Source organism: Denticeps clupeoides, chromosome 15 (genome assembly GCF_900700375.1).
Source record: "Denticeps clupeoides chromosome 15, fDenClu1.1, whole genome shotgun sequence".
Lineage (NCBI taxonomy): Eukaryota > Metazoa > Chordata > Actinopteri > Clupeiformes > Denticipitidae > Denticeps > Denticeps clupeoides.
Window position 1 is genome coordinate 2,198,208 of NC_041721.1, and position 17,615 is coordinate 2,215,822.

The 17,615-nt window shown below is 49.3% G+C and overlaps 1 protein-coding gene across 1 annotated transcript in view; it reads left to right on the forward strand.

The window, feature by feature from the left end:
- Positions 1 to 17,615, forward strand: part of arhgef39 (Rho guanine nucleotide exchange factor (GEF) 39) — an 89,593-nt gene that overhangs the window by 39,288 nt on the left and 32,690 nt on the right. The window contains exon 2 of the mRNA XM_028955312.1: positions 1,435 to 1,523. The gene's annotated coding sequence lies outside the window, so the exon portion shown is untranslated. The remainder of the gene's footprint in view (positions 1 to 1,434; positions 1,524 to 17,615) is intronic.

Sequence of the window (17,615 nt, forward strand, 5' to 3'; positions counted from 1 at the left end):
GTCCTCATTTCAGGCAACCTCGGAACCTTGTTAGCAGATCAGGCTGGTCGTGATGCATGGGGCGTCTGGGTGTAAAAGCAGGTTAGAAAATGTATAGCGTGTGCATGTATACAGACCATATGTTGTGACAAAATATGCTTTCTTCTCCAGGTCAAATTTAGAAGCGAAGAAAATAAATTTATATGACTAGTTAAAATAACATTTTCAGTTGTTTAAATTTTTTTTGAATAGGACATGTTTTGTCCCAATTCTGTTAGCTGTCAACTCCATCATCAAGAAGCCACCACTATCATAGATTATTACATAGATTATTACTACCACTATACATAGATAGATTACTTTTTGTTAAACTTATTCTGTCATTATGTGTGTTCATAATGGCTTATAAATGGATTTATTCCATAAAGTGTACACATAATGGGTGTCCTTTTCATGATCCATTATTGTCACGATGGCTGGACATGGCGAGGAAGGAGGACGCATACGCACGACGTCACGGGACGGGTTTAATGCATAACTGACAAGACAAGGGAACATCACCAGACAATGACCTGACGGCGAACAGACACGAACAAGGTAGTTTTATACAATGATACACAGGTGATAACAATCAGGGAACATTACACAGGACGAATTACTCATTACTCCGGTCCGAACTCTGCCAAAACCCCTGCCGAACTGGATCATGACAATTATATTATGGCTGGACATGGCGAGGAAGAAGGACGCATATGCACAACGTCACGAAACGGGGGTTTAATACCCGGTAGACAGGACAAGGGGAACATCACCAAACAACGACCCGACGGCAAACAGACACAAACAGGGCAGCTTTATACACTCATACACAGGTGAACACGATCAGGAAGCAAAATAACACAAGACTAACATGAATCTTCGGTCCGAACTCTGGACCCGGAATGGACCCTGCCGGACCGGATCATGACAATTACAATAAGTAAAGTCATTTTTTAAAATTTTTATCATCTTCAATCTAATACAACAGAATAAATCAAACACTTCCTCCAAATTCTTCAGGTCTCAGTCCAATCGAGCATCTGGCAAAAAGGAAGTGTGACTCATAATCGGAAGGTTATGGGTTCAAACCATGAACCGCCAAGGTCCCGCTGAGGTCCCCTTGATCAACGTATCGTCCCCACACTCTGCTCCCCAAGTGCCTTTTCAACTGATCAACTGGGGACATTTCGTTGTGTCACCGTGTGCTGCAGTGTTTCACAATGACAATCGCTTCACTTTCACTATTACTTAATCCGTGGATATGATGTGTGCGTAGATGTACATATGAATATGCAATGTGTAATGTGTCAGGGTGAGGAGACCAAGGTCCACTGATAAGACCCTGGTGAGCAGCACCTGGGCCTGCAGATGGACCACGGCCACGCTGGGCCAATCACGGAACTTATTATTTCACAGGTTCACAGCAAATGTGAAGCTCCCTGCTGACACGACTTAAAGATTCATGAGGCCAAGGCGACCAGGGAGCCCGTCTGATTGTGCTGGAGGTGAGAGGTTACCGATATATCTACAGCAGAGCTGCTTACTGTCGTCCATTTTAAAATGAGATTGTTTCCTGGACGTTGCCACTGACCCAGCGTAACGCAGATGGTCCACTGGTGAAGGTGATGATCGGCCCATACTGGTTCTTAATCTTCATTTGCCATCTAAGTTTAGCAAACTGGACGCAGTCGGGCCGAAAATGAGATTACATCGATTATTCCATGAGACATTTATATTGTTGTCTCACAGTTTTAAACGGGGCACTTGTAACCTACGCGAGGTGGCTAGGCGGGGACTCCCGCACAGGACGCTTTGTATATAAAATGCAATCTGGGCCCCGCTGCCGGGCAGAGGGACGCATGTAGATTGCGGGGCGAATTGCCTGCAAAGCGGCGTCCCATTTGAATTGTCAATGCGGCCGCTTCCATTTGACTCACACCGGGGCCACTTTGGCTCAGACAGAGCGAAGACAGATTCCATCAGGTCCTTATCTGTTACAACCTGCATCGCTCGCAATTGGATTCAATAGCTTCCAATAATGGTGTTATTTTTTAAACATTAGGCCAGCCGGCTTTCTGCACCGGTCAGCAGCGGGGCGTACGTCTGTGGGCCGCAGTCGTTCCTGCCGTCCGACGCCATGAATAGTGTATTATTCCGATCATTTTTCTGACTTCCTCGGGGTGGGCTGGGGGGAGTAATTTTATCTTGTAAAAGGTGTTTTTTTTTTCCCGGAGTGAGGTGCATTGTGGCTGTATTGATACGGCGCCGGGGGGCCAAATGCAATCGTCGTCCGAGAAAAGTCCCCAGGGAGCAGTTCACAGGCAGAAACAGAACAGCGGCAGGAAAACCGTGTGGGCGAAAAAAGAACTATTAATAATAATAGTAATAATAAACAGCATGAGATTATCGAAGAACGATCACCATCCACGATGGCCACGCCAGCCTGAATATTTCCGTCCCGTCTCTGTAATCAATAATGCGAGTTGCAGGCGCCTGAGTGATCATCACATTATTCCAGCGGTGGCACATCTGTGCTCCAAGAACGTCATTCATTTTCCTGGCGCGAATACTCCTGCTCAGTGGGAAGGCTTCAACTTTCTTGTGCTTTCTGTGCTGCCTATTTTATTCCAAATGTAATATTTCATTTTATACCTCATTTCATTTCTAATTTTCTGTTTTTCTCATTTGTGAATAAACTTCTAAAGTTAATAAATTACCTTTTGGACCGCGCTGTAGATCAGAGCAGCCAGGCACGGTTTAGAATTTTGTCTTTTTTTAATGGCCTGGGTGCCTGGACTGCGTCAGGCCGGATTCCCTGCTCTGATGGGCCAGGGAAAGAGATCCTTTCCCTCATCCTTCCCTCATGTCTGTTCCAGAGAGGGCCCCGTCTCCCTGACCGGGAGCCGAGCACCGATAATGAGGCGCGGTTCCGGAGCCGGTGCGGCAATTACGCGCGATGCGCGTCGTTTGATATCTCAGGGAGCTTTGGGGAGGTAATGGCGGGAGTTTAGGAGACGCGCGTGTGCGCATGCGCAGGCCCCGCCCCCGCTTAATGAAGTCTTCCGGGGTTCCGAGTGGCGCGTCTCGCACCCCTGTTTCCTGTAGGGTTTTACAGAGACCCCCGCACCCCCTGCTCACAATTACCGCCAGTTAATCTTATCTGGGCGGGGGAAAAAAAATCAATTACTTTTTATCAAGGCTATTGCGGCCCTGCGCGCACCTCATTCCCGCCGCCATTGTGCGGCCCGCCACTGTTTTTCGCCGAAATAATGGGGCCCGGCGACAACGCAGCGCCCGGCGACTCTGTGACCGCGACACCGCCCGCCAAATTCCTGCCACCGGCACCACGAAGGCTATTTAAATGGCCGCAAAGTAGTGAGATTAAAATCGAATGTGTGCAGGCACCCCCCCCACCCCAACACTCCACCCCGCGCCAATTACCCCTGGATGGATTTTTTTTGGGCGCGAAGCGGCATAATTGTGTAATTATCTGGGCGAAATGGGAAGTCTAATGTGTTAAAGTGGGATTTTCCTTTTTTTTTTTTTTTTTAAGCCTCGGCGAGAAACCCGGAGCTTTTTTAAATAAACACGTTCATGCATATATGTGTATCGTGTGTGTGTGTGTCTGTGTGTGTGTGTGTGTTTAAACAGGCCTAGAATAAAACGATTAAAATAAAGTTTTATTTTTTTTTTTTTGTGATTTTAGCCAGGTCTGTATTAGTTCATCAAACTGTTCCTGTAATTAAAAGAATTAAATGTGCAATAAATAAATGCATGACTGTAGGTTCTGGGTCCCAGTTTGTAAACCTGTAATAAGACTGAAGCAGGACGTCATTCTGGGATGAAAAACTCTTATTTTCGTGGACGCGGGAGGGTAAAAGGAGCCGAGAAATGACCAAAATCTATTACCTTGAAAATAATACATGATTACATTGACCCTAATGTGAATCCACTCGGCAGCCAGGCAATTCCTCAATGCCAGTCTTCAGAAAAAGGGCCCGGCTGAGAGCAGGTGGTAAATAGTGAGAAATATAAAATGAAAATTCCGGGGGAAGGAGAACATGAGATATGTTGTCTGCTTTCACTGGCTGTTAGAAAATAAATTGCTTTTGAAAGTAGAAATGTTTACCTCGGTTGAGGAGCGTTTTATGCCCTTGACAGGAAATTATTTCGTAGCCTCTCTTGCGGATGCTCTTTCCAATAGTTGTGTTTTCTTAACCTCACAAAATAACTTGGCCTCCACATTCAGCCGGAGCATAAACACCTATTCTGCGCTCGGAGGCCGGCCTCAGCGCCACCTCCGCTAATTCCTTTTTTTTTTCACCACCACCACCACGGAAGAGCTGCAGACAGAACGGAGGCTGAAAAAAAAAATAAGCTGTTATTCCGTCAACTTCCAATATTTGGCCTTTTGTGGGCAGCGCGGGGCGAGGGAGGGCAAATAAATCATATGTAGAGCGCTTGTGATAATGGAAAATAATCAGGGGCGGAGAGTGGCGGCGGCGGTGGAGGTCGGAACCGGCGAACATGTACAGTTTCGCATGCAGATGGTCCATCGATCTCTCGTCTGAAATTGCACAGCTGCTGCAGCCACTGCGTGTTGTGTTGTTGTGTGAGTTTCCGTCTACGTGTGTGTGAGTTTTATCATAAAGATGAATCGGAGAATAAGATTAACATGATCTTGGGTTAAAATTAGGATTATATGAGGTATTTATATTAAACATTTATTACCTCTGGTTCTCATAAGTAGTGTGTGTGTGTGTACTAGTATGTACAAAGATGTTCTTTAGGTTCCTGATGTTGAAATGAGATTATTGCGCACAGGTACTTATATTTTTTAATGCACATGAACACGGCTGGTTGGACGCTTGTCACCAATCTCCCAGCAGCCCCTGGGTGTCCGGCCGGACCGATGACCGCAGCCTGAGGTCCCGAGGGGATGTCAGGGGAAAGTTTACCTGCACGCAGCGTGTCCCCACTGTCCGTTGGGCAGCGAGGACGGCCAATCACACGCCGCCGTTCTAATGCAGCTCAGACACGACTTGTGGGACAACGCTGCTCATGCGAAGCTGGACAGGAAGAAGTACTCTAACCACAGCATCACACATTTCAACCAATCAGGTCAGAGTGAAGAAAACATGAAGCACGTGAGGCACTCGACGCTGAAAGCCTCGGCCGTCCGCACCTTTGGAGAAGATGAGCCCCGTCGAGCACCTCTCAATCAAACACACACGCGTAAACAAAAACACGGCGAGCGGCGACCCCAACCAGGCGCCCAAATGAAAGCACAACTGCCAATTAGCCTGGATGGTGCTCAGCCAACGGCCGTCGCAGCAGCCGAGCTGCCATTTGCATAAAAGCTGCTGCCTGGCGTGGAGGCCTGGAGTGGCGGGTGGGCAGCGTCCCTGCATTCCAAACCACTTCCCTTTCCAGCTGTCTTTTTAAGCAGCACCGCCATCGCTGTCGTTCGGTCTGGATACGTAACCAGACCCCGTTTTATTTTTTTTTTACGCTCATGCTGAAGGTACGAAATCTGAATTCAGGGTGGCAGTAGAACCAGAAGACCCGGGTTCAAATCCCACTTACTACCATCGTGTCCCTGGGCAGGACACTTAACCCTGAGTGTCTCCAGGGGGTGGCTGTCTGGTAAAAATGCCGTAAATGTAAAAGTAAATGAGTTTGTTGGTTAAAACACGTCAAGCGCCAGCCAGTCAGATCCAGGGCCGGGCTATATAGGCAAATGCAAAGGGTGCCATCCATCCAGGGGGCGCCACAAACACAGTTCCACTTTTCTTAAAATTAGTTGGTATTACATGGTCTTATATGAAAAGATCAAATCCACATGAATTTACCTGCTTATGAAAGCCTGAGTACATCCAAATCTGTCAGGGCCGGCCAGTCAGATCAGTTTATTTTCTTGCGAATCTGTTGGCCAATCAGCCACATTTATGCAAATTGCCAATTTATGCCAAATAGCCAATCAGTCGGGTTTATCATGGGTTAAGGTTATACGGACACACCCAAACTCACGAATACGTCTAAATTTGTACTATCACAAGCAACCTTAAGAGGTGACACTGAGACTGAATACGTGTTCGAACCTGCCGAACATTCCGATCAGATCCAGACACAGCAGAGCCTACTTTACAAAGGGCAATATGTCAAGCGATAACTAAAAGTGATTCTAATTCTTTTGAATTATTCCCTGTCATGGAAACATTGATTATGTGCAATACATATGAAAAATAAAAAAATGTTTTAATTTCACTCAACGACGGCGGCGGTGCCTGTAATTTCGACTGCGCGTGATCACTGTCACAAAAGACACGCTTGTCTGATCAAGTTGCTTAGTTCAAACTAATGACAACAACGCCAAAAAGGAACCGACGATTGCTAATTAGTAAAAGCCATAATGTTCCCCTCCCATTCTGAGTCTCCCTCGAGGCTGTTTGGAATCGTTATGCAAATGATGTTGTCAAATGTCAATTAACATGCGGAGAAAGTCCCATGATTTATTTTGAAGAGTACTTCCTTCTGCAGGAGGAAAACTTTCCTCCCCTGTGGTAATCAGAAGTGTGTGTGTGTGTGTGTGCGTGTCCTTCCCATACGTTGAGCAGTGCAAAAGCTTCAAGTGATGAAATGTGATCAATTATTAAAAGAGATGAAAGTCCCGTTTTAGATTAAATACACCGGTACGACCGAAATGCTACTAGCGCTGATATTTCACTACAGTTTCTGACAACGCCGCGGTTTTGATAGCGCAACAAAAGCACCGTGAGGAAAAAATACACAGTTCTCCCTCAGATCTTGTGGCGAAATCCTCATTTTTTTTAACATGACAAGAACGAAGCACCGATCTCCGCCTCTTCTTTTAAGTGGCAGCACAATTACCCAATAAATCAGCCAATAAAGGACAACGGCGCTTGTCAATTAGGCCGGGTAATTGAATAATTACTGGCCGGGGCGAAGTGATTGTGGGTGCAGTTTTCGGAATGTCAAAAAAGCAATCGAAATGAATTATACAGCTCCGAAATAACTCCTGCGGTTACGCGGCAATAAAGCGACGCCGTGCTCGGCGTGCCTAGTGAGCGGCTCCTGTCTGGTTTCTACCCACCCTCCCCTTCATCACCTCAACGCCCAGAGCTCCTCCGGGGGCTACAAAGGGAATGGGCCACACACCCTCACCTGGACACGACTGGACCGAGGGAATTTAGCTGCAAAGACCATCTACTCTTTGTGGTAGAGCTGTAACCGGAGATGAAAACCCGACCCGACAAGTACGGCTTTTTAAAAACCCATCCTTCTTCGCACGCTACGAGCGCGAGGCTAAGAGGGAAAGGAAACAAGGCCGGGTGGTAGCATAGTGGGTAACACACTCGCCTATGAACCAGAAGACCCGGGTTCGAACTCCACTTGCTACCATCGTGTCCCTGAGCAAGACACTTAACCCTGATAAGTCACTTTGGATAAATTATGTAAATGTACAAAAAAAAAATGGAAATGGAAACGTGCGGCTTTAAATCATTTGCCAGAGGCGAGCCTCCGTTTCAGCTCCTCAGCATCCATTTTCACATCTCTCTCGCGATAATTAAAGCGCGTCACCTGACGACGGTGGCCGAGAAATGCGAATCAAATGAACATTTCATTTAAAAAAACCAACAACATGCAAAGCACTTTTACCAACCAGCTTAATCGTTTACAAGCAGCGGATCATGAACGGATAGGTACTACAGGCCAGAAGTCCGGGTTTGCTGACTGATTATTTACCGCACAAGCTCAACCAAAAAGAATAGAAATGGAGCCCGAACTCGACCCGGGACCATGATTGGCTTGGATCACCACTTACAGTTCTGTTGCCTGGATTGAATAGACAGCTGGTTCTGACCCGTGACCCACTACAATGGGCACAGTGTAAGTGGGAGAGGAAGTGTTGGTCTGATGGTTTTCTGTTGGTTTTCTTTTACATCGTGCTACTCTCTTACATGGACAAGACACGACACAAGGATGTGATGCTTCAGGAAGTTAGAGGTCTCAGGAAGTCGGAGGTGGGGTGAGCTGGACTGAGTGCCGCCTCACAACTCTCACAGCATTATTCAGGGTTTTTTTTTTTACGTCGGTGGCTCATCGGGGTAGTTTTTCAGCAGAAAGTGGAATGACTGTGCTGGAATCGGCCTCGCCATAACCCAATTAAGGATCACATCCGAGTTCTGAGGTGAATGGTTTATTCATCATCCAGAGGTACAATTATCGGGCCAAACTCATTAAGAGGCTCATTACCAAACTTGGCAAACAGATCAGTGCTGTCCTGCCGTTTTTGATCTTGCAGAGGAGAAGGGAAAAAAAAGCAACAGTGCGCCAGATCTGGGTCGCGATTAAACATTTGGGGACGGTCTTTTAAAGAGCAGCCCAGGGTCCACCAGCCACGTCTACCAATCAGTGCGCTCGGATCGGTGTTTCTGAAGCCAGGAGCCCCTCTACAGCCTGAAAAAGGCTCTGGATGCGAGGACTTTGATTGGCAGCCGCACTCGTAGGCGCCGTATCGAGGTCATTGTTAATAAGATCTTGTTGATTAATGTTTGTCATGGATCCACTGGGTCCGCTGCGATGGCGTCCCAAGGTGCAGCCTGCTCCCGTTTTTTCCGGCAACGTACGAGAGGGGCCATGAATAAAACAATGAGTGTTAGTCGGAGAACAATCTTCATGCGTAATTTAGATATTTTCTTTCTTTTTCATTTCCCTAATATGCATATGATATGCATAACAAATGTCACTTTGATACGATGGCCCTTGTGAAGGGAAACTTGCGGAAAGTCTTATTAAAAAGTTATTAAAAAAGTGGGTTATGATTGTAATAATCACTTCACTTTTTTTTTTTCGCTGAGCCGCATGCAGGATAAAAGGAGACCATGAGAGTAAAAACGGTTTACGATCCTGCGAAATGTTCACGGCCAAGTTGCATTCACGCCCTCATTTACGCCTTATTCTTTCGGGAGGATTTTGATCGTTTATCTGCTCCTGGGTAAAACACTATGAATATGGGAGATGGCCGGTCTACAGAATTGGTTTGTCGCTTATTGTGTGGTTTCCTTGATTTGGCTGGAAACGCGCTTCAAGTAAAGAAACATGGAGTGGGAAAAGATCCCAGCGATCCCGTGGTCTTTCATCCCCTCCTTTGGAGAAATTGCGCTCAATCGTTTCTCCCCTAAGCACACAAAATTAGCTGCTTAGCCGCTGATCTCGGTACATGATCCGCGCAAAATCCTCTCGGCGTGTCCGAGTCTCGGCCCACTCGGCCTAATTAAAGCGCTCTCGGAGACAACGGGGACGAGGCCTGCTCCTCTCGCCGTGTCCCTGGACGCCGGACGCTAAGCCGCAGCTTTTTACCTTGCTGGGCTCGAGAAATGGAGCCGTCATTAATCTGTTTCAGTCCCGCGCAAGTTGGCGATGTGCAAAATGAAATAAACCAAAAAAAGGAGGGGATCACGGTTGTGCCGCGAACGTTGTGCTAACGTTTGGTAAATTCCGGAGAAGCTCCGTGCACAATATACACAACGCAACAGACCGCTTGCGCTCGGCCGCGGCGTCGGGCCGCGCCCTGCCTGCTAATGCGGCTGTGTGTGAGCCGGAGAGCGGCGGCTGCTCTCGTTAGCCGCGCTGGCGTGCTATCGATTGCGGCGGGCCACCGGGGGCTCCCTACCTGCAGTTGACTTTGTACTTCTGCTGGAGTTGTAAGGCTTGCGCCGAACAACAGGGACCACGCACATCTCAAACAAGGTCTATGAAAAGCCTATCAATTAGGCTTTGAAGGTCAAGCAAACTCTCCCCCTCTCTCTCGCCTTCCCGGGCTCTCCGAGACTCCCACTTCTCGAGCCGGCGGTATCTTCTACCCCCCCCCCCCCCTCGTTTTCGCTCGGCTCTCCAAAATACATCTGAAGACTCCATTCAATTAAATATCTCTCGGCTGCAGATGCTCCCTAAGTGAAAGGTCAACTAAGTCCAGGAGGCTAAAAGAGAAAGGCTCAGCTCCTCCAGAGTAGCCTCCCCCCTCCAAACACCACCGCCCCCGCCTGCCCCCTCACCCAACAAAGCCTCCCCCAAGCCTGTGTGCTCTCCTAATGATAGCCACTGGTCAATCCCTAACTAGCGGTGACAGTTCCCCCAAGACGCACCACGGCGGACGAGAGCCAATCGATCAGGTGGAGCGAGGGAGGGAGGGAGGGAGGGAGGGGGGAAAAAAAACACGTATAATGATAACCCGCAGACATAATGTCAAGCCCCGGCACTGTCCCGATTGGTTGGCATTCAGGTGGGCAGAGGGGAGAGCGAGCGGGCCGCACATCAAACGCGAGGTGCGGCGCGGCGCTCCCCCCGACCCCACGGAGGTCGCCGACCCGTCTCGCGCGGACTCTAATTATCCGCACCGTGGCCCTGGAGGTGGGGGTGCGGGACTTCGAGTGACCCGCCCCCCCACTCCATAGCTATCAACGCAAACATGTTATAATTGAGGCCCGTTACCGCGTTACTTGCCGGATGAAAAGGGCCCGGCGAACAAGGCGCGAAAACGGTGCGCCGCAAACGTCTTCCCTTTCACCCTTGAACCGAACGTCGGGCCCTTTCACACTCGAACGTGGGAGACAAACGACTCCGCGGGGAGCCGGGGCGCGCGCGGGCTCGTCTTACTCCTCGCTGCTTTGCCGATCTATTTCTCCCTTTAATTGCGAGCAGACAAGTGGAACCATACATCTGCACCGCAGCGCTCGGGCCCGATACGTGAGCGCCATCGATCAGGCCGCCTTAAAGACCGGTGCCACTTTCCAATCCCTCACCGAGGGGGGCAGGACAGATATGATACCCTGGGCTCGGGCTTCGCCGCCACCGCCCCCCGGCCCAGATTAAATTCAGGGCGTCTCATTCTGGGGGAGAAGGCGGACAGACGGCCTGACTCCAGCGTTAGATGAGAAAGTGCTGGGCTGGGCGTTCCCCTCCATCCCTGTCTCATCAATAGCGCCGGGAGGAGCTGCCAAAAGGCTGCGGCGCGGGATGCAGGAGCCGGTGGCCCTAAAACGCAGCCGGCGTCCCCTTCTCCTCCCAGCGGCAGAGGAGACTTCAGGCCGATTGGATTTCTCCACTTATCAATAAAATCTCCTCTCTGGCCTCTGCCGGTTTGACTGGTCCATGGGTCTGTACCCTTGTGGTGGCTCGGTGTTGACTCAATCGGTGTCCCCGATCACAACGCCACACACTCATTTTATTCTGTCTCTGTTGCTTTAATTCTGTACATTTAAATGGAATGTGTTTCACTTCTGGATCAAAATAAACCAGAAATGGCTGCTTGCTGGTTTTCTGTATGTGGGAGAGGAAACAGCTTTTAAAAAGGGGAGGAGCCTGTGTGCATGATTGACAGCTGCCACACACCCTACTTCCTCTTTCTGGACGATTTAAACTCTGTCCTGTTAATATGTCACATGCACAGGCGTAGTGCGGCGTCCATCTCCTCCCTTTCTCCTCCGTTTCCCTCTATTCTCTACACTCCTAATACCCCACCCACTACCATGACCACGCCCACTACCAAATCCAACATGCAAGTAATCATGAATCATGTAACCGGAAGGTTGCCAGTTCGAAGTACCGTCCCAAGAAACCTTTCATGGCTGCCCACTGCTCACCAAGGTGGCCAGGATTGCCTTTCGCTTCATCGGCGCTTTTCTAGCAACCTTAATGAACAGGCCCCACATGCTCTCACTGATACAGCACCGGGAAAATCAGTCTGAGTGCTTGTGGCACAGGGAGACACCGCTGGAACCAATGCCGATGGGTATTTAAGTTGTGGTTAAGTGAGTACTTGACACAGTGTTGGTGAATTATAGATTTTTTTTTTTTTCAGCTTAGAGATGGACGCAAGGCTGTCCTATCGTGATGCATCTGGTGAGGTAGTATAAGCCCCTAAATTATAAAAATGCAAAACATGTAGTTCAATTTCAGTCTTGTTCGATATATGGAAACATTAAGCTAAAAATAGCTCGGACGACTGGAAAAAACAACGTATAAAGTTATTTCACTCGTTTGTAGTTCCCAGCGTCAGATCAAACATTATAAAAGTTCCCGCATCCAATAGAAAATGATGCGCATGGATTTATCTTTGAGGTCATTTCCTGCTGTACCCTCGCTCCGTCTCTTGCTGTTCCTCTGCTGTATGATTTCTCACAACGTCTCTGTCTCCAGCAGTCCCGAGACACGCCCACTGATCAATACGCCCTGCTCCCTATGAATGGTCTCAGTGATGATTAGGAATCGACCCCCCGCTTCTTATGGGAATGTTTTATGTGACAGAGGGGCCAGTCACATTTTCCAGTATCATGCCGGCATATCATTTCAGTAAACAGCAAATCCATAACTGGACTTGGGTTTCCCGCGCGAGGGGGGCAAAACCGTGGATGATGGTCGGCGAGAGTATCTGTAGCCGCCGTTCCCGCTCGCAAACGGCCTGGACTCGCGCAGAGCGTCGATCCCAAAGTTCCGCGGCGGCGTCCCACTTTCTGGAAATGTAAACTGACGCATGTGCTGGTGTCCACTTCACTAACGTGGCCTCATTCGTCTCACGACACGGGACCATCAGGTTCTTGTTCCGATTCCGAACGCTCTTCAAGAAGTTAGTAAGTATACGTAAACACCTTCGGTGTCCGAAATGTTTGCGTGAACAACTGCAATTACCACCATGACACTTTAAAATCACTGCAATGAAGGGTCAAAACACCACCAGCTACCACCATGAAGGCAGACAATTGTCACCTAACAAATTACCTAGGAAATCCACCAAATCTTTATGATTTTAATCAGCGACTGACACAAGCAGAAAGAGCGCTGTGTGTGTAAGTGAAAATCAATTTTCATATTTGACTTAGGGAATTACATCTTTACATGGCTTACACACTGCATTACACGGGTCTCTAAATTACATTTCCGGCATTTACCAGAGCGCCTTATGAGCAGTAGTTGAAGTGAAGTGATCGTCATTGTGAAGCCATGTGTCCCCTGTATTTGGCCATCGCCCTTGGTGAGCAGTGGGCAGCCATGACAGGTGCCCGGGGAGCAGTGTGTGGGGACGGTGCTTTGCTCAGTGACACCTTGGTGGACCGGGATTCGAACCGGCAACCTTCTGATTACGGGGCCACTTCCTTAACCGCTAGACCACCACTGTCCCAGTTCAAGGGACAGTCCCCCTGAAGACACTCAGGGTCAAGTGTCTTGCTCAGGGTAGATGGTAGAAAGTGGGGTCTTCTGGTTCATTAGCGGGTGTGTTACCCGCTAGGCTACTATCAGCCCGGTTCCACTAGTTTTACTTACTGGCCAGTCTGTGGGGCAGCGGTGGCCTAGTGGTTAAGGAAGCGGCCCAGAAGGTTGCCGGTTTGAATCCCGGTCCGCCAAGGTGCCACTGAGGTGCCACTGAGCAAAGCACCGTCCCCACACACTGCTCCCCGGGCGCCTGTCATGGCCGCCCACTGCTCACTCAGGGTGATGGGTTAAATACAGAGGACACTTTTCACCGTGTCGCCGCGTGCTGTGCTGCAGTGTTTCTCAATGACAATCACTTCACTTTACCGACGTGTATACACTTGCACAAGTAAAAAGACAATAAGGAAATATTGTTTAAAAGAGTGTGAACCATTGCCGAAGATGTTCAGCTGTGGACCCGGCTATTTTAAAAATGTCAAGAAATTTAAGTTGTGATAACGACTTTTGTTTTGTCGCAATCGCACGAAAATTAAGTCGTGAGCTCGAGATAACAAGACAAAAAAAGGTGAAATCGCAGGTTCTCTGTGGACTTCCGTACTTAATAAATAATCACATTAATGGAGACATTTCTTGTGCACATTCAGTTTGCATTAAGGATACCACGACACTTGGATATAGACAGTGGAACAAAGGCGAAATAAAGCGACGGTAACGTTTGTACAAGGTGGTAGTGTCCTAGTGGGTAACACACTCGCCTATGAACCAGAAGACCCAGGTTCAAACCCCACTTACTACCATTGTGTCCCTGAGCAAGACACTTAACCCTGAGCGTGTCCAGGGGGGGACTGTCCCTGTAACTACTGATTGTAAGTCGCTCTGTATAAGGGCGTCTGGTAAACGCTGTAAATGTAAATGTACCAGTTTTCTGGGTTCGTGCTGAAAAGTTGGATTTTGCCGTGCTCTGCGCGGCGCCGCTGATGGGCATTGGGCGCTGCCTGCCGCTGTAATTATGAGGGATATTTGGTGTGCGTAATTAACTGTGCACTTCCCCGCCGCTCCTGCCGGATTCGGAGCCACCCACTGTGACCGAGCTCCTCTCGCCGGAATCTCCCTCTACCTGGCTTGGTTTTTTTCCCGTCCCGCCGTCGCCGCCTTTCATGTCCTCGGGCCCCTCGCTCGCCTGATTGTGCGAGAGTCCCACTTGCTCTCTGTGATTGAACTCAATGGGATTACAACGGAGTTAATCGCTTCTGGGTTTGTCCACTTATTACCATGTGAACTCCCCTCAGCACCCTATTGTTTTTCCGCCCTTCCGCAAAGATTACCTGCTCGCGCCGGCACAATCGGCCCCATTGTCTCGGGCCGAGCGTGGGCGCCTAATGAAAGCCGAGTGGCGGGCGGCACAATGGAAGCGGCTGCGGCGGCGCGTTCATTAACGAAAGTGCAGGGACCCGCCTTTTAAAAATAGAAGCGCCGGTGCCTGGGATTGAGCCATTAGGCCGAGCGATTGTGTGTGAAGTTCCCCTCCCGGGTCCCTGGCGGCGGGTAACGGAGAAAATTGTGCACGGGGCACAACTGCAAAGGTGCGTGGTGCACTGTGTGTGTGCGTAAGTGTGTGTGTGTGTGTGTGTGTGTGTGAGCAACTGGAAAGGAGCACTTTAGATATCTGAGCAAAACAACATGCACAGTTTGACGCATAATGAGGTTAGAATTCGGCACTTCATGCTGAGAAGCCGTTGGTGGCACCGGGAAGAGAGCGGTGGAATGACGGCGAAGTCTGTGGCAGCAAATGTCACACTGACACATAGAACTGGACCAACGGGGTCTCCAGGCAATTCTCTTCATTTACATGGTCAAATGTAAATGTATATTTGGCATAAATATTGGGCACGTTTCGATTGGGGCAGATGGCTGATGGCTGAATTCTGGCCACTAATAAGGTAGATAATGTAGATAAACGATGAGGCAGGTGATCGGAGATGATTACGAGATGACGAGGAAGAAGGACGCATTCGCACGACGTCACAAGACAGGGATTTAATCGGTAATGAACAGGACAGGGGAGACATCCGGCAACTGATGATCATGTGACACTTAACAGAGACCCGACGATGAACAGACACAAACAGGGCAGCTTTATACAATTAAACACAGGTCAACACGATTAGGGAACATTACACAGGACAAACGTGAAACTCTGGTCCGGATCCCGGACCGGAGCAACCCCTTCCGGACAATATATCAGTTTTTTTATAACTGCTGTAACACAGTCAGGATAATCACTGTTAATATTAATCACTGAATATTACAAATTAAAACCGTCAAATTTCATAAACAAATTCTCACTCTTTCAGCTTCAGTAGTGTGTCCTGTGTCTTAGGAGTAACTATGGGCTTCTGGTGCCTTTTGGTTTTATCGGTGAGCTCCTCTCTAAAGGTCTAGCCAACTCCGACATACCAGGCGTTTGGAGAGGGTGAAGACATCAGACGTTCCGCATCACGTTAATGAGCTGATGGCTATCATGCGCTAAACAAACAGCACAAGGCCCCGGTGAAGGTCACGCACTTGTTTTTGGTAATTATCCCCGGCGCGTCCTTCAAAAAAAGAGCTGACAAATAAGGCCTCCGCTTTAATTCGGCCTGGGAGCGGGGCGCACCGCCGGCCGAGTCGTTTTTCGGCCCGCCCCTGCCCCTCAGCCGTCACCGTAAGCGCCGCCGGAGAAGGTCAGGTGTCCTCCCCACTAAAGCCTTTAGCGGACTTTTTGCCTCGCCGCCGCCAGGGTCGTTCGCTGAGGGACTGTCAAAGACGGAGAGGAGGAGCAGGAGGCAACCTTTGGCCGCCCGGCTTTGAGGAGATCTGCCCGTGCCGCGTTAACGCTGCTTTAAAGGCCACGCGTGCTGCTTACGGTTCCGGTTACCCTTTTGGTCGTCTCTCCGGGGTCCTGCGGGCTTCTCTGACCTGCATATCTATGACCGGCGCGCCGCTGACCCTCCTTTGGAGTGATAAATAAGAGACGAGCGCAGTTGTGTTCGACTCCGGCTGGCTGGCCTGTATGCACTTTTCATAAGCGAATGAAAAATTAAAAGCCAAACATGATGGCAAATTCATTTAGAGCCCTTGGAAATTGACGAACCGCCATGTGCACATGCCCGCTGGCCACTTTATTAAGGACGCGTGGCCTGTGCGCGGCCAACCGACATTCACCACCATGTCCCAGCACGAACCCCATAAAAGCAACGATACAGGCCCGGGTGTCTCTAATAAAGTGGCCGCTCTCCACCACGAACCAGAGAGAACAGGAATGTGGGCGGTAGTAATGGAGGTGAAGCCTGCGGTGAGTTTCACGGATCGGAGGCCATCCATCACCTTCGCCCAGCCGGGCCGGTGGGTCACTGGACCAATCAGCTCCGCGCGTCGTTCCCTGTCGGGCCGGTATCGACGTTAGTAACGGGCCTGCCATCAGCTCGGCCATTTGCAGTCGAAAGGAAACTGGCGGTGACGGCGCTGCAGGGGACCTTCTAATTAGAAGTGTTTTGCACGGTTTAGTCGCACGTTGGAAAAGTAAAATATCCACGAGGTATTAATTAATCAACGGCTTTCTCTCGCGCTGCCGTGCCCGGCACTCCGTCAAAGCGATGCCCCCCCCCCCCCCCCCCCTCGCCATGAAACATGGATGAGCGGCCTGGGTGGCGGCCGCTTCTAACAATGCCCCGAGCCGGTGCCGTGGGCGAAACGCTGCTCCGGCCCGCTCCCGTACAACATCCCTGCAGCCAGGATCGCGTTTCGGGTGCGCTACACAAAGCGGAAATGTCGAACGCGGCGAGGAAGCGGCCTGCGCGCGACGAGCGCCGAGAATCAAAGAACCGCCGGCGCCAGGAGAGCGCCGCACACGCACCTTAATCAAGACAAGCAAGCATATTTTATGAAGCCGTTATTTATTATTGAGCATATATTAGCCATGAATTATTAAGCAAGTGTTGCCTGCTTCTTTCTTCATCCCAAGGTTGGTCTCGGAGTGGAATGTTATTTTTCACCACTATATCGTAATTTCCACAAGACTAGATGATTCGTGTTGTCACCCATGCCTCTGAGCACTAATATAGGTATAAAATGTGAATAATATAGAAACAGCATCTGTCGGGCGTGCATGTTATTAGCGGTGACAGAGCGTTTTAACCCCACTTAGATGCCCCCGGAGATGCAGATAAGTTGCAGGGTGGTCGGGTCTAAGCGCTTGGCATTCTGAGAACCGGGTCCATTCACATTCGTCTGCAATTCGGCTGTTTGAGAGACGTTTTAATTAAAACTGTGACATTGTTTCATTAAAAAAAAAAAAAAAGAAATCCAATCGTGATGGAATAAGT